The sequence below is a fragment of the Triturus cristatus genome, chromosome 3_1 (assembly GCF_964204655.1).
Source record: "Triturus cristatus chromosome 3_1, aTriCri1.1, whole genome shotgun sequence".
NCBI classification, from domain to species: Eukaryota; Metazoa; Chordata; class Amphibia; order Caudata; family Salamandridae; genus Triturus; species Triturus cristatus.
In genome coordinates this window covers 141,427,831-141,440,884 of record NC_140583.1, presented here as the reverse complement: position 1 = coordinate 141,440,884, position 13,054 = coordinate 141,427,831, and positions in this window count along the sequence as shown.

Sequence of the window (13,054 nt, the reverse complement as noted above, 5' to 3'; positions counted from 1 at the left end):
AATGTCCTTGAGTCCTTAGTAGTGACCGTTTTGGAGGACCTCAGTTTGGACATAGTAAGAACGGCAGAGACACCGACTAACTAATCAATGGTTCCTCAGTAAATTAGCCGGTTACCAGATGATCAGAAGTCCCCCTTATTTGAACACGTCCAACAATTGTAGTTCGCTCAGTAATACACGAAAAATAACTGCATACGTTACTGAATACAGGCCATGGTCCAGGTTTCACGACCTTGGTTGTCCACGACGATAGTCCTGTGGCCCTGCCCTGCCTCCTCCTGCCCCGGACGGCCACAGACGGCCCGCCCTTTGCCCGGGCTTTGCCCGGCGCGTCCCGCACGCAGCGGGCCTCTGGGCAATTTGTAGGCGCCTCCTGGCGCTGGCGCCGCGTCAGAGCCGCGTGCCGCCGCTGAGGCTGCCGGGAGTTGGAGTCCCGGGGCGGCGACGCGGGAGATGCTACTTGCTGGCGCGGAAAGAACAGCCCAGGACTCTTGGCGGTGGCGGTGGCAGCAATGACAGGACTGGCGTGTCTCCGGTAGGTTTTGACAGCTTCCCCCCTGACTGAGTAGTAAATTAAGTTACACCCACTTTTGGAAGCTGGCTCTCTATATAGTGCACTAAAATGAACTACACTGTGCAGAGTCCAGTGAGACCCAGATTGGTATAAAGAGGCAAAAGGAGCTCATACTAAGCTCTATTTGTGGTAGTGTGGGCGAGCAGTTAGGCTTATCAGAGGGTAGTGCTAAGCATTTGTTGTACTCACAGAAGCAATAAATGAGACACACACTCAAGAATAAATCTGAGACCAATTTATACAAAAAACACAGATTTTAATGTAATTTTTCAGACCAAGAACTTCATTCTACAGTAAGTACTTTTCTAGATATTCATTTCAAAGTTCGCAAAATGAATTACTTTTGTGCGCAATTACGCACCATTGAAACAAATGGGAAGAAATTAGAAAAAGCATAGAATCATACAGATGGATTTGGAGGTTCACCTTTGGGATTTAGATAAGTAACAAGGCTAGTGGATTCTCGGGAGTGGTCCGGATGCGGCCGGGTGTAGAGTGCAGAGGTCGTTGGTAGCTGATGCACTACGAAAAAGGGGACCACTTGAAAACACACTGCACAAAGGAACTGCACACTGCACAAAAGCGAGTCCAAGGCGTCCCACAGGAGGGAGCAGGTTGCGAGGGTCTCAGGACTACGAGAGCATAGCTGGATGGTCGTTACCAAGGCCGGTCGGAGGGGTGCAGAGCGGATAGGTCAGCTGGGCGGTGCACGTCAAGATGTCCTCGCGGTTAGGAGCAGGCAGTTCGGAGAGGTGATTCTGGGACAGCTGGGCCACTCACAAAGTTGGTCTCATGGGTCTTGATGTCCCGCGATGGGTGCTTGCTTCCTGGACAGGTGGAGTCTGGTCTGGACTCTTTGTCTCTGTAAATGCAGTCGGGGATCATTACCATTGGTATTGGTGTGGCACGGCTCCGGTAGACCCTGGTATCTCCAAACCTGGTGGGGAGACAGATGTGATCCTCCAAAGCTGATGTACCACTGTTGGTTTGGGTGCTGCGTCGGAGTCACAGAGGAGCAGCAAGTCAACAAACCGAACTTCGCAGCTTTGGTACTTGCGGGCTGCAGAGGAGTAGTACCTCTACTCCAAGGGAGTTCTTTGGCAATTTGTAGAAGACTGGAGGAGCTCTGGGACTCTTGGAGGCCTGACAGTTGCAAGACAAGACAGCACACCACGATTGTCAAGTCCATAAGGAAGCAGGCAGGGGTTGGGACCAATTTTCTGCAGTTGGGCTGCAGTCTTCGTATCAGCAGCTCTTCTTTGTACTTTTCCAGTCTGTGTATGTCAAAGCTAAGTTCAGGGTCCAGGCATGCCACCTAAATACTGAATTTAGGGGTGTTACAAGGGGAGACAGGTAGTAGCCAATAGGCTACCTACGCTTAGGGTGTCTACACCTTCTAAATGACCACTTCCAGTGGGAAGGAACACTATGCTGACCCTAATTGGCTAATTCCCTCACAAATCAAGATGGAGGGAAATAAAAAGTGTGCTCCACATCACCTGTCCCATCTTAGGGGTGTTGCTGGCTGAATGGGGACCCACCTCCTAATTTAACTAATTTTCCAGCCTGTCCTCTCACCAAATGTGGAGGAGAAAAGGGGGGTTGGCATCCTCCACTATCTGGAGCTGCCTGGGTCACATTTCAAAGGCGGCATCGCATGGGAAGCTTCACACCCTGGAAGGCCAGGAGGAGATGTGAAGCACCTTTGCCCAGAGCAGACTTTGTTCCTGGCCTCTGGGAGTGTTGGCTCTCACTCCATAAGGTCAGAAACATGTTGGGTGGTGGTAGGCTGGCTAAGACTAGTCAGAGACCACACCAGTGCTTGGTAGGTTTTCAGGGAACCATCTAAAGGGTCCCCTGTGTGCATTTATTAATAAATCCAACACTGGCATCAGTGAGGATTTATTAAGACAAGATGTTTGGTACTAAATATCTTAGAGTACAGTGAAGCCATCATGGAGCTAGGAAACTCATAATGACAAGCATACGGCCCAATTACTCTTTGTGGATTCCCTGTGCACTTACAATATCCAAGACTTTACTGGATTTCATAGGGTCATAGCTGCTCATGCAGATATGTCCAGACATGGAATATAGTGTACCTTGCCTTAGGCTATAACGCCTGCAGTAGGGGTGTCTTACCTATACCTCACGCAGTGGACATGGCACACAGGGATGTATGACAAGGTGTTTGGTAGATGCAGACCTATTGTAAAAATTGTAGTCCATAAACTTAATAGTTGAAAAGCTCTGCGTGCAGCTGGGGTATTGCTGGCTGATCCCCAGCATGAGACAAAGACATACAAAAAAACGTTATCCAGACAGGTACCGTCCCCCAGTTGCACAGCCCACCTCCAGGTGATGTAATTAATCCAATAAACCAAGATACATTTCTCCAGTGAGTTAAATTGACTTCATAGTCAAGGTTTCCAATTCATTTAAAAGGAAACATATCATCTGCAACGTAGATAGATTAATAAATTCCGATCATGCAAATTAGTGGGAACTGACCCCATGCATTTCGGGCAAGCCCTTCCTCAGGGGATTTTAATCTAGAAAAGGAAAAGAGAGGATATAATAGATGTATGGGAATGGGTATGGAATAATACAAGAGGTACTCGTGGTATAAAAAATGCTAAATAGACGTTGTCCCGGCGCGCTACTTTCGCGAGGTGGAGAGTCTGCAGCGACGCCTGTTCTGGGAGGGTAGGCCACGTATCGCCCTTGCGAAGCTGACGCTCCCGTGGTACGACGGGGGGGTCGCCCTCCCAGACATCAAACGGTATTACTGGGCCTCCCAGCTGGCTGCGATAAACCACGGCCTTTATGGGCCCGCGCTTAACCCGGCCTTTGAAATGGATAAACTATTACTGCCGGGTGGCGACTATAATCGGGCGCTGTATTCTAGATCGCTTGACGCGCATCTGACGGGCCCTACGCGGGTCGCGGTACGGGTGTGGCACGCGGCTAACTTGGCGATGGGGTGGAAGGACCGGTTGACCCGGGCGACGCCACTGTATGCATCGGAGCGGCTGGGCTCCCTGTGGACCTCGAAGGGCTTTGAGAAGTGGGACATGATAGGCATCAGCAAGGTGGGCGATCTCTGGACGAAGGGGGGATTTAAGACGTTCGAGGTGCTGCAGACGGACTTCCAGTTGCAGGACAGGGAGTACTTTCGATATATGCAGGTCCGTCACGCGCTGTGCTCCGTATTCCCGGATGTTGCCTCCATCCCGGAGTACTCCCCTCTGGAAGATAGAGTGCTAGATGGGCATGTACCGGACGGCACGATTTCATTAATTTACAAAAAGCTCATCAATGATCGCTCGGGACTGCTGACTGGCCTTCGTGAGGCGTGGGGGGCTGATGGACTGGAGCTGGATGACGAGGACTGGGTGTCTGCGGTGGCCTCCCCGAAAGAGGTGGCCATACCGGCTCGCCTTCGCTTCGTCCAGCTCAAGATACTCCATAGGGTCTATGTTACGGGGCCGGGTCTGATGCGTATGGGCTATGCCGTGGACGGGTTGTGTAAGCGTGGGTGTGGTGCTTTGGGGACCTTTCTCCATATTTTGTGGGAATGCCCAGAGGTGGCGCGATTCTGGCGTGGTGTGCATGCGGTTTTGCAGGCAGTCACGCATGTGACGCTGCTGCCCGAGGCGAGGAGATGTCTCCTAAATGTGTGGGAGCCAACCGACTACTCAGTGCCACAGACGTGGTGGTTGACTCTGGGATATATGGTGGCCAAGCGGGATATTGCGCAATTGTGGGGTTCCCAGAGGTTGCCAACTGTCTCGGCGTGGAAGGACAACATGGATTGGTGTATGTTTCGGGAAAAGGTAGTGTATGTTGCGAGAGGTAAGCCTGGGAAATGGGTGAAAGTGTGGGGCCCCTGGAACACCTACCGTGGGGGAATCTGTACCCCGCCGCTGACGCCTGATCTGTCACCGGCCCCGTCTCCTTAGCCTGCTTGTCTCCCTGGTTCTGGGCATTGAGTTCACTTTGTCTCCGTCCCGACCTATCCCCCCCATGCTATTCCTGTGGATCGGTAGGGTCCCCCCCAGGGGAGCTCATGCTGCTACTTCGACTGTTGGTTGCCTTGTGGATTTGTTTTTTCGTTTCTTATATAAAAATGAAACCGTTGTGTGGGGTCCGGATGGTGTGGCTGCCAACGCTTCTTTCAACTCCTGTGACCTCTCTTCTGCCGCAGCGTGTGTTTTACTGCTTGTATTATATGCTCTTCCTGTTTGCTAGCGGCCGGCCTGAAGGTTGTAGGCCCATCTTTGTACATTTTTTGGATTCTGTAATAAACGGTTTCAAAAAACAAAAAAAAAAAAAAATGCTAAATAGAAGTGTGCTTGTGGCAGAAAAACATGGGTTGTGTGCCATTTCGACTCTTCGGGTTTCTCTGCACCAAGCCACACAGCCTGCAATAGCAGTGTGCACGGTCTTGGTGAGGGGTTCCCAGGTTGGCACAATTTATGCTGCAGCCCTAGTGGACCGTCTTCAGTACCAATGCCCTAGATACAGGGGTACCATTTACTAGGGACTTACAGGGTTTGCTGAAGTTGTGCCAATTGTGTTACAATTTTAGGAAAGAGATTTGGCACTGGGAACCTGGTAAGCAGGGACCCAGTGTGCTTTCAATTCGAAATCACATCATACATCAGGCAAAAAGCGGGGGCACACCATGTCAAAAGAGGACCTTTCCTACAATACCAATCTGTAAAATGACAGGCCATGATAGTCACACCATAACATGGCTGCGTGTGTGGAGGAAGATGGCATCCAGGAAGGGTACCTGTATGGAACAAAATCTTTTCTGTCAAATCGGACCCAGGCAGTCCACCGTGGGGAGTTTGCTGCAAAACATGTGGTATTAGACTGTGGAGTCCCTCAAATCTCATCTTTATCTCCCACCCCCATTTATTTCACTTATACATTAAACCTTTAATTAAAGAACTGTTTGCCTTGGGTCGCAGACTCTATATCTAAGCTGAGGATTTGAAACTGCTAATGCATCTAATGGGATCCTGGCTTCCCAATTGACTTTTCAGAATGTTATGCGTTTTTATTTGAAACTGAATGCACGCAAACTCCCTAAAGCTTAATTCTGATAAAACCAAAATTGCGATTGTACAGAATAAGGTTAATTTCTGGCCCCACCAATATTGGCCTGTGGAACTGGGAAACACTCCACTGCCTGAACTTTCTGCTAAAAGCCATGGGGTGATTATTGACAGCAATCTCACAATGAAACCTTATGTAAACTCAGTAACAGCAAGATGTATAGTCACCCTTAAGATGGGAAATTATATTGCTTCTGCCTTTGGATGCTGGTAAACAGTCGCAGGGAGTGATACGAAGGAAGACATCGCTTAAGTTGAGTTGAACCTAAAGTGTAGGTCTTTTCTCCTGCTCGGCACACATGAAGCATTGCCCTGTAAGATTCCTGGAACCCTAATCCTTTGGTAGGGGTCCCAGTAAGTGGTATAAAGTCCTGGTTACACCTCCCCACAGCATCTGTCTGAGGTCTCCCAACACAGTGCGTGTTTTAAGACCACCTTGAAAGTAGCCTTAAAATGTAGTACAAAAGCAGAGGGCTGCAATATGTAATTGTACAGATTATATGTTTCAAACGTCCATTAATAATGATCATATAAGCATGGGATCTATGACATGCAATGGGACTCAGAATGGAAGAAAAATTGTATGCCGTCTTTCCCACTCAGGCAAGTACCATGCAGACCCCTTTTTGGACTCTACCCGCTGTACTTTACTGTCAGGTAAGTATATGTTTTATAACATAACTATTATGAGATCTAAAAAGAAACCTAAATAAGGATCAAGAAATGGGTAAAGGTAAGGGATTTAGAGGTAAAGGAAGGAAAGTTTTTTTTTAGTGTTTAGGGGTGGGTAGTAGTAAAGGGAGGTAAGGAATTTTTTAGGTTAATGGGAGGATAGAGGTTATAGGGTACAGGAGTGGGTAGTGGTAAAAGAATATAAGGGTATTTAGGGTTCAGGGATGGATAGATGTAAAGAGAGGTAAGGGGTTTTTAGGGTTATGGGTAGGGTCGAGGTAAAGGGTTTTTACGTTTCAGTGCTAGGTAGAGGTAAAGGGACATAAGTAGTTTTTAGGGTTCAGGGGAGGGTAGAGGTAACGGTAGGTAAGGGGAATTTTGGGTTCAGGTAAGGGTACAGGTAAAGGGTAGTAGGGGTTTTTAGGATTATGGGATAGGTAGAGATGTATTGTTCCGTTGCAGGTAGCAATAAAGGGAGGTTAAGGGTCTTTTAGGATTCATGGGAGATAGAGGTAAGGGGTTAAATTGTTTTTTTAGGTTTCAGGGGCGGCCAGAGGTAAAGGGAGGTAAGGTTCTCTAGGGTTCAGGAAAGGACATAGGTAAAGGGAGATTAGGAGCTTTAAAAAACAGGAGGTAGTTAAAGGCCACATATATTTATATATATATATATATATATATATATATATATATATATATATATATATATATATTCACTGAAAAAACCATGGGTTTCACACACGTTATAGTTAGGAATTAGCATTTAAAAAACCTTAGAAATTCAATGAAAAAACCAAAGGTTTCACACATGTTATAGTTAGCTGGACATTTCACTCGTAAAAAACCAATGAAATTCCCCCGTTATAGTTAGTTCAGCTAACTATAACTCGCGCGCCCGCAATGCACTATTGATGACGTCACATATTACATCACTCATGACATGGTCACTAACATCACTCATGACATCACTGATGACATCTCAAATGACATCACTGATGACATCACTGATGACATCATCCTTGTGACAGAGTGGCAGACCTCCTCTTCCCCTAATATAACCTTTGATACACACATTCAAAAATAGAGACTAAAAATTTCAAAACAATGGACATACCAATACCAGTTACAACAACCTCTTCAGTAATTCTAAGATCCACATACACATCCACTCCTTCACCAACAGTCCTATACAGTCACTCATACATGTACTCACTCATCATATGTACTCATACACCTATACATCCTGTTACACAATGCCACTCATCCATAGAGTTACTCACACACATTGTCACTGATGCTAATAAAGAATCAAACATACATTTACTTGCATATACAGTTATACACACACCACCACACTTACTTCTACAGAAACTTACACATACTTAGTCTTTAAAACAATCACTTATAGAAACACATACTTATTCATACAGGAACTCTTTCAATCTCTCACTCTCACATATACTCTCTTATATACACCAATAGTCACATATACTAGTTTAATAGATATGTAGTTACTCATAAAGACACTATTGAGACAGTCATTCACTCACTAACACACCCATACACACACTCATCCACCCATACAGTCCTGCACACATGCTGTCTTCAACACATACAAAGAGTGAATCACTCATTCATGCACCTATGCACTACGTAATACCCCCCACCGAACCATACAGACACTCAGACTGATACTCAAAAAAACAACTAATAACCTATATAGACACCCATGAAGCTAATCACCAACCCATGCAGCCACTTATACACAAAGTGAGAGACTGATACAGATATTTTCATATTTAAACATTACTCAGTAAGCCATGTATTCACTATGATACACTTAATCAGTCAGTTACACAATAAATTTTTCAAAAACAAAGCATCCATTTAGACACTTATATACCCATTTATTCTTCCATTGACCTTGAGATATATATATATTAAACTTTTTTAATTTTCAGAAAAACACACATTCACTGGATGATGTCATGAGTGATGTCATCAGTGATGTCATTTGAGATGTCATCAGTGATGTCATGATTGATGTCAGTGACCATGTCATGAGTGATGTAATATGTGACGTCATCAGTAGTGCATTGCGGGCGCGCGAGTTATAGTTAGCTGAACTAACTATAACGGGGGAATTTCATTGGTTTTTTACGAGTGAAATGTCCAGCTAACTATAACATGTGTGAAACCTTTGGTTTTTTCATTGAATTTCTAAGGTTTTTTAAATGCTAATTCCTAACTATAACGTGTGTGAAACCCATGGTTTTTTCAGTGAATTTCCAAGGTTTTTTAAATGCTAATTCATTTTTTTTTTTTCAATTTTTTTAACATATTTTTATTTTAATTTTCTATCCTTTTTTAAAGACTATGGTTAAATTTTAAAAATTCTACAATATATTTTTTATTTTTTCCATTTTTTTAAACTAAACAGGTAAGATTTATTAGTATAACATAGTGGGGTTTTTTTCCCCTTTTTTTTTTTTTAAATTATTTTTTTAACGTGCGCGTACGGTAAGCGCACGTCTTGCTTTTATAACGTTAGATTTCTACGCTATTTGCGTTCATTTACTCAATTTGCGTAGACGTACGTCACGCGCGCGCAGCGCGTAACGCGTACGCTGCACGCGCATGTTACGCGGAAGTGAAGGGGCGTGCCTGTTTTGCGCATGCGCGCGCGCGTGTGTCTTTTTTACGCGCATGCGTACTTTTGCCGTAAGCGCTCCGTAAGCGTAACGTACGCGCACGGTGGGTCATGTGATCAAGAAACACAACTTTTGATTGGTTGAAACTACTTTCAGTTCTAGAACTCTCCTACACCACACCCATTCCCCTCATTTCTGCTTGTGATCCCTTAGGAGAAGGAGCTGAGTTGTCTTTGTGATACGATGGCAGAACAGCAGAACTCTTCTGAGAGTGAGGCTAGCAGCACTACCTTGAGGCAGAGAAGGAGGAAACAAAAGAGCTCTTTCATATGGGAGTATTTTTCTTTTCCAGAGGACAAGAAAAAGGTAAATGCACCCTTAGTGACTTGTAAGCTTTGTGGCCGTGTACTTTCAAGAGGGAATCCCAACAAGAAGTATTCCTTCGGAAATCACACCATGTTGAGACACCTTCAAGATGTACATGGTAGGACACATGCTCGACATACTGAAGGCAACCCTTCAGTAAGTCAACCAAGCACATCCACAGCAGCTCAGCCTGGTCCATCATCTGCAGGGCCGAGTCCATCTTCGGTAGGTCAGCTGAGCCCTTCATCTGTGGGGGGAGCATCTCCTTTTTCTCGTCCTCTGGAAACCAACCATCGGTTTGCGAGGGTTTTAATTCGGTGCGCCACTTGTCATGATCTAATTTGTCATAGGGAGACCAGTGTTGCCCTAGTGAACAATTTAATAGATCAGCACATTTGTCGTACCGACTAATATTCCCATTCTTTCTTTCCTCTGTCCCTGCATGAACACAACGGCTCTTTGAAGAGCCAACCTTACCTTTGAACTTTTTTTTATATATTTTTTAAAACTTTTTTGTATTTTTTTTTTACCGTACGCGTACGGTACGCGTAATTTTTTTTTTTTTTTTTTAAAAACACTAAAAATCAATTATCACATTACAAGGTCCTTGAGAGACTACAATGATAAACTGAAAATGTGATTGTGGAGAAGTGGAAAAAAGGGACCATGACATTTTTGACTTACCATACCCACTCAAAAAATTATTTATTAATTAAAATTTAATTTTTATTGTTTTAAAAATGGTTCAAGTTTTCGAAAATTTTCTATCTCAATCTGAAAAAAAAGAAAAAAGTATTAATATTTAATAAAACATTTTATAATACAGTACACATATAAGCAGCTGGGTGTGTGCTAAGAGTCTGCTTCTCCAGAAAAAAAATGCTCCCCCTTTACATCTAATGCAAATGTAAAATCACCAGAGCATAACGCAATAAATCTCTGCCTGTAATTCCTCTTTCCACACAGTCATGTTTTCATATTAGTCTGAAAACGTAATTTCTTTGCCAATTTGAAACCACACTTACTACTCTTTTTTTTGGCAAGTGATAAATACTTTTACAGTCTGACACATTTTAAATCCACTTTTCAGATTCTTAAAAAAGCACATGTCCAAACTGCTTTTTTAGACCAGCAACATGTGTAACCTGGGTGACTGACTACACTCCAGCAAGGGCAACCAGCCTTAGTGATGCTGAATGTATTTGCATTACTAAGTGCAACCTCAAACCCCACTCGGTTGTGAATACTGTGCATGATTCCACAGGATAAGCAGCTGGGTGTGTGCTAAGAGTCTGCTTCTGCATAAAAAAAATGCTCCCCCTTTACATCTAATGCAAATGTAAAATCACCAGAGCAATTCGCAATAAATCTCTGCCTATAATTCCTATTTGCACACAGAGTCATGTTTTCATATTAGTCTGAAAACGTAATTTCTTTGCCAATTTGAAACCACACTTACTACTCTTTTTTTAGGCAAGTGATAAATACTTTTACAGTCTGACACATTTTAAATCCACTTTTCAGATTCTTAAAAAAGCACATGTCCAAACAACATTTTCAGACCAGCAACATGTGTAACCTGGGTGACTGAGTACACTCCAGCAAGAGCAACCAGCCTTAGTGATGCTGAATGTATTTGCATTACTGACTGCAACCTCAAACCCCACTCGGTTGTGAATACTGTGCATGATTCCACAGCATAAGCAGCTGGCTGTGTGCTAAGAGTCTGCTTCTGCATAAAACAATAGCTCCCCCTTTCCTACTAATGCAAATGTAAAATCACCAGAGCAATACGCAATAAATCTCTGCCTGTAATTCCTATTTGCACACAGAGTCATGTTTTCATATTAGTCAAAAAACGAAATTTCTTTGCCAATTTCAAAGCACACTTACTACTCTTTTTTTTGGCAAGTGATAAGTACTTTTACAGTCTGACACATTATGAATCCACTTTTCCGATTCTTAAAAAACAACATGTCCAAACAACATTTTCAGACCAGCAACATGTGTAACCTGGGTGACTGACTACACTCCAGCAAGGGCAACCAGCCTTAGTGATGCTGAATGTATTTGCATTACTGACTGAAACCTCAAACCCCACTCGGTTGTGAATACTATGCATGATTCCACAGGATATGCAGCTGGCTGTGTGCTAAAAGTCTGCTTCTGCAGAAAAAAATACCTCCCCCTTTCCATCTAATGCAAATGTAAAATCACCAGAGCAATACGCAATAAATCTCTGCCTGTAATTCCTATTTGCACACAGAGTCATGTTTTCATATTAGTCAAAAAACGAAATTTCTTTGCCAATTTCAAAGCACACTTACTACTCTTTTTTTTGGCAAGTGATAAGTACTTTTACAGTCTGACACATTATGAATCCACTTTTCAGATTCTTAAAAAACATGTCCAAACAACATTTTCAGACCAGCAACATGTGTAACCTGGGTGACTGACTACACTCCAGCAAGGGCAACCAGCCTTAGTGATGCTGAATGTATTTGCATTACTGACTGAAACCTCAAACCCCACTCGGTTGTGAATACTATGCATGATTCCACAGGATATGCAGCTGGCTGTGTGCTAAGAGTCTGCTTCTGCAGAAAAAAATACCTCCCCCTTTCCATCTAATGCAAATGTAAAATCACCAGAGCAATACCAAACAGCTTTCTGAGACCAACAACATGTGTAGCCTGGGTGACTGACTACACTCCAGCAAGGGCAACCAGCCTTACTGATGCTGAATGTATTTGCATTACTGAGTGCAACCTCAAACCCTTAAAGTATTCCTTATTTATACCAGTACAACATAGTCCATATTATTTTACATGTTCCTCACATTTAAATTTCTCCCAAAACAGAAAATGATAAACACAACTTCAACAAAACGAATTCCATTTCTATTATTAATTTCTTAATTTACCATATACATCCCCTCTCAAACTCTAAACTCACCTTTAAAATTAGTTAGTTGTGAAAGAAATGTGGCACTCAAACAGCAGATTATCAGAGCCAGGATCTCTGTTCTGTACACCTCTCTCCTCTCAGCAGAACCAGATAATGGCAAACTTTCCCTCTCTTTTTCCACACATATACATGTAAGTTTCAAATCTCAGTGCTTCCCCCTTTTTTTCAAATGTAATCACACATTTCTATTGGTTGAAAACCAACCCTTTTCCAAAAGTACCCTTCCCCAACTTGACTTCTGCCTAGTACCCTTCCCCCAACTTGACTTCTGCCTGCTACCATAGCAACAGCTCTTGAAACACTGCTGTGCAGAGTTAGGTCAGAAGTTCACCGAACAATGTTTCATTTCCAAAGAGCAGGAGTGCTTGACTTTTCAAACCTAACAGCAAATCCATAGTACTGTTCTTTGGTAACACATTTTTCTGTACCAATACAAAACATGCTTCTATAAATTTACACATACAGCCTAGTTTTTATTCTAGAATGGTATGAAACAGCCAATCAGTTTAAAAAAAAAAAATATGTATGCCTCCATTTCCAAACTGTCTTTCATTTCTTTTTACCATTCTACTGAATTACACCTCCTGAGTGCATCCAGTTCTCCTTTGAAGATGTTCACAGTGTGGATTGTAGGGCACAGCTATGTCTTCTGGAGTGAAAAGTATGCAGAGAAAACAGGTATGGTGAGAGACCTTGCTTTG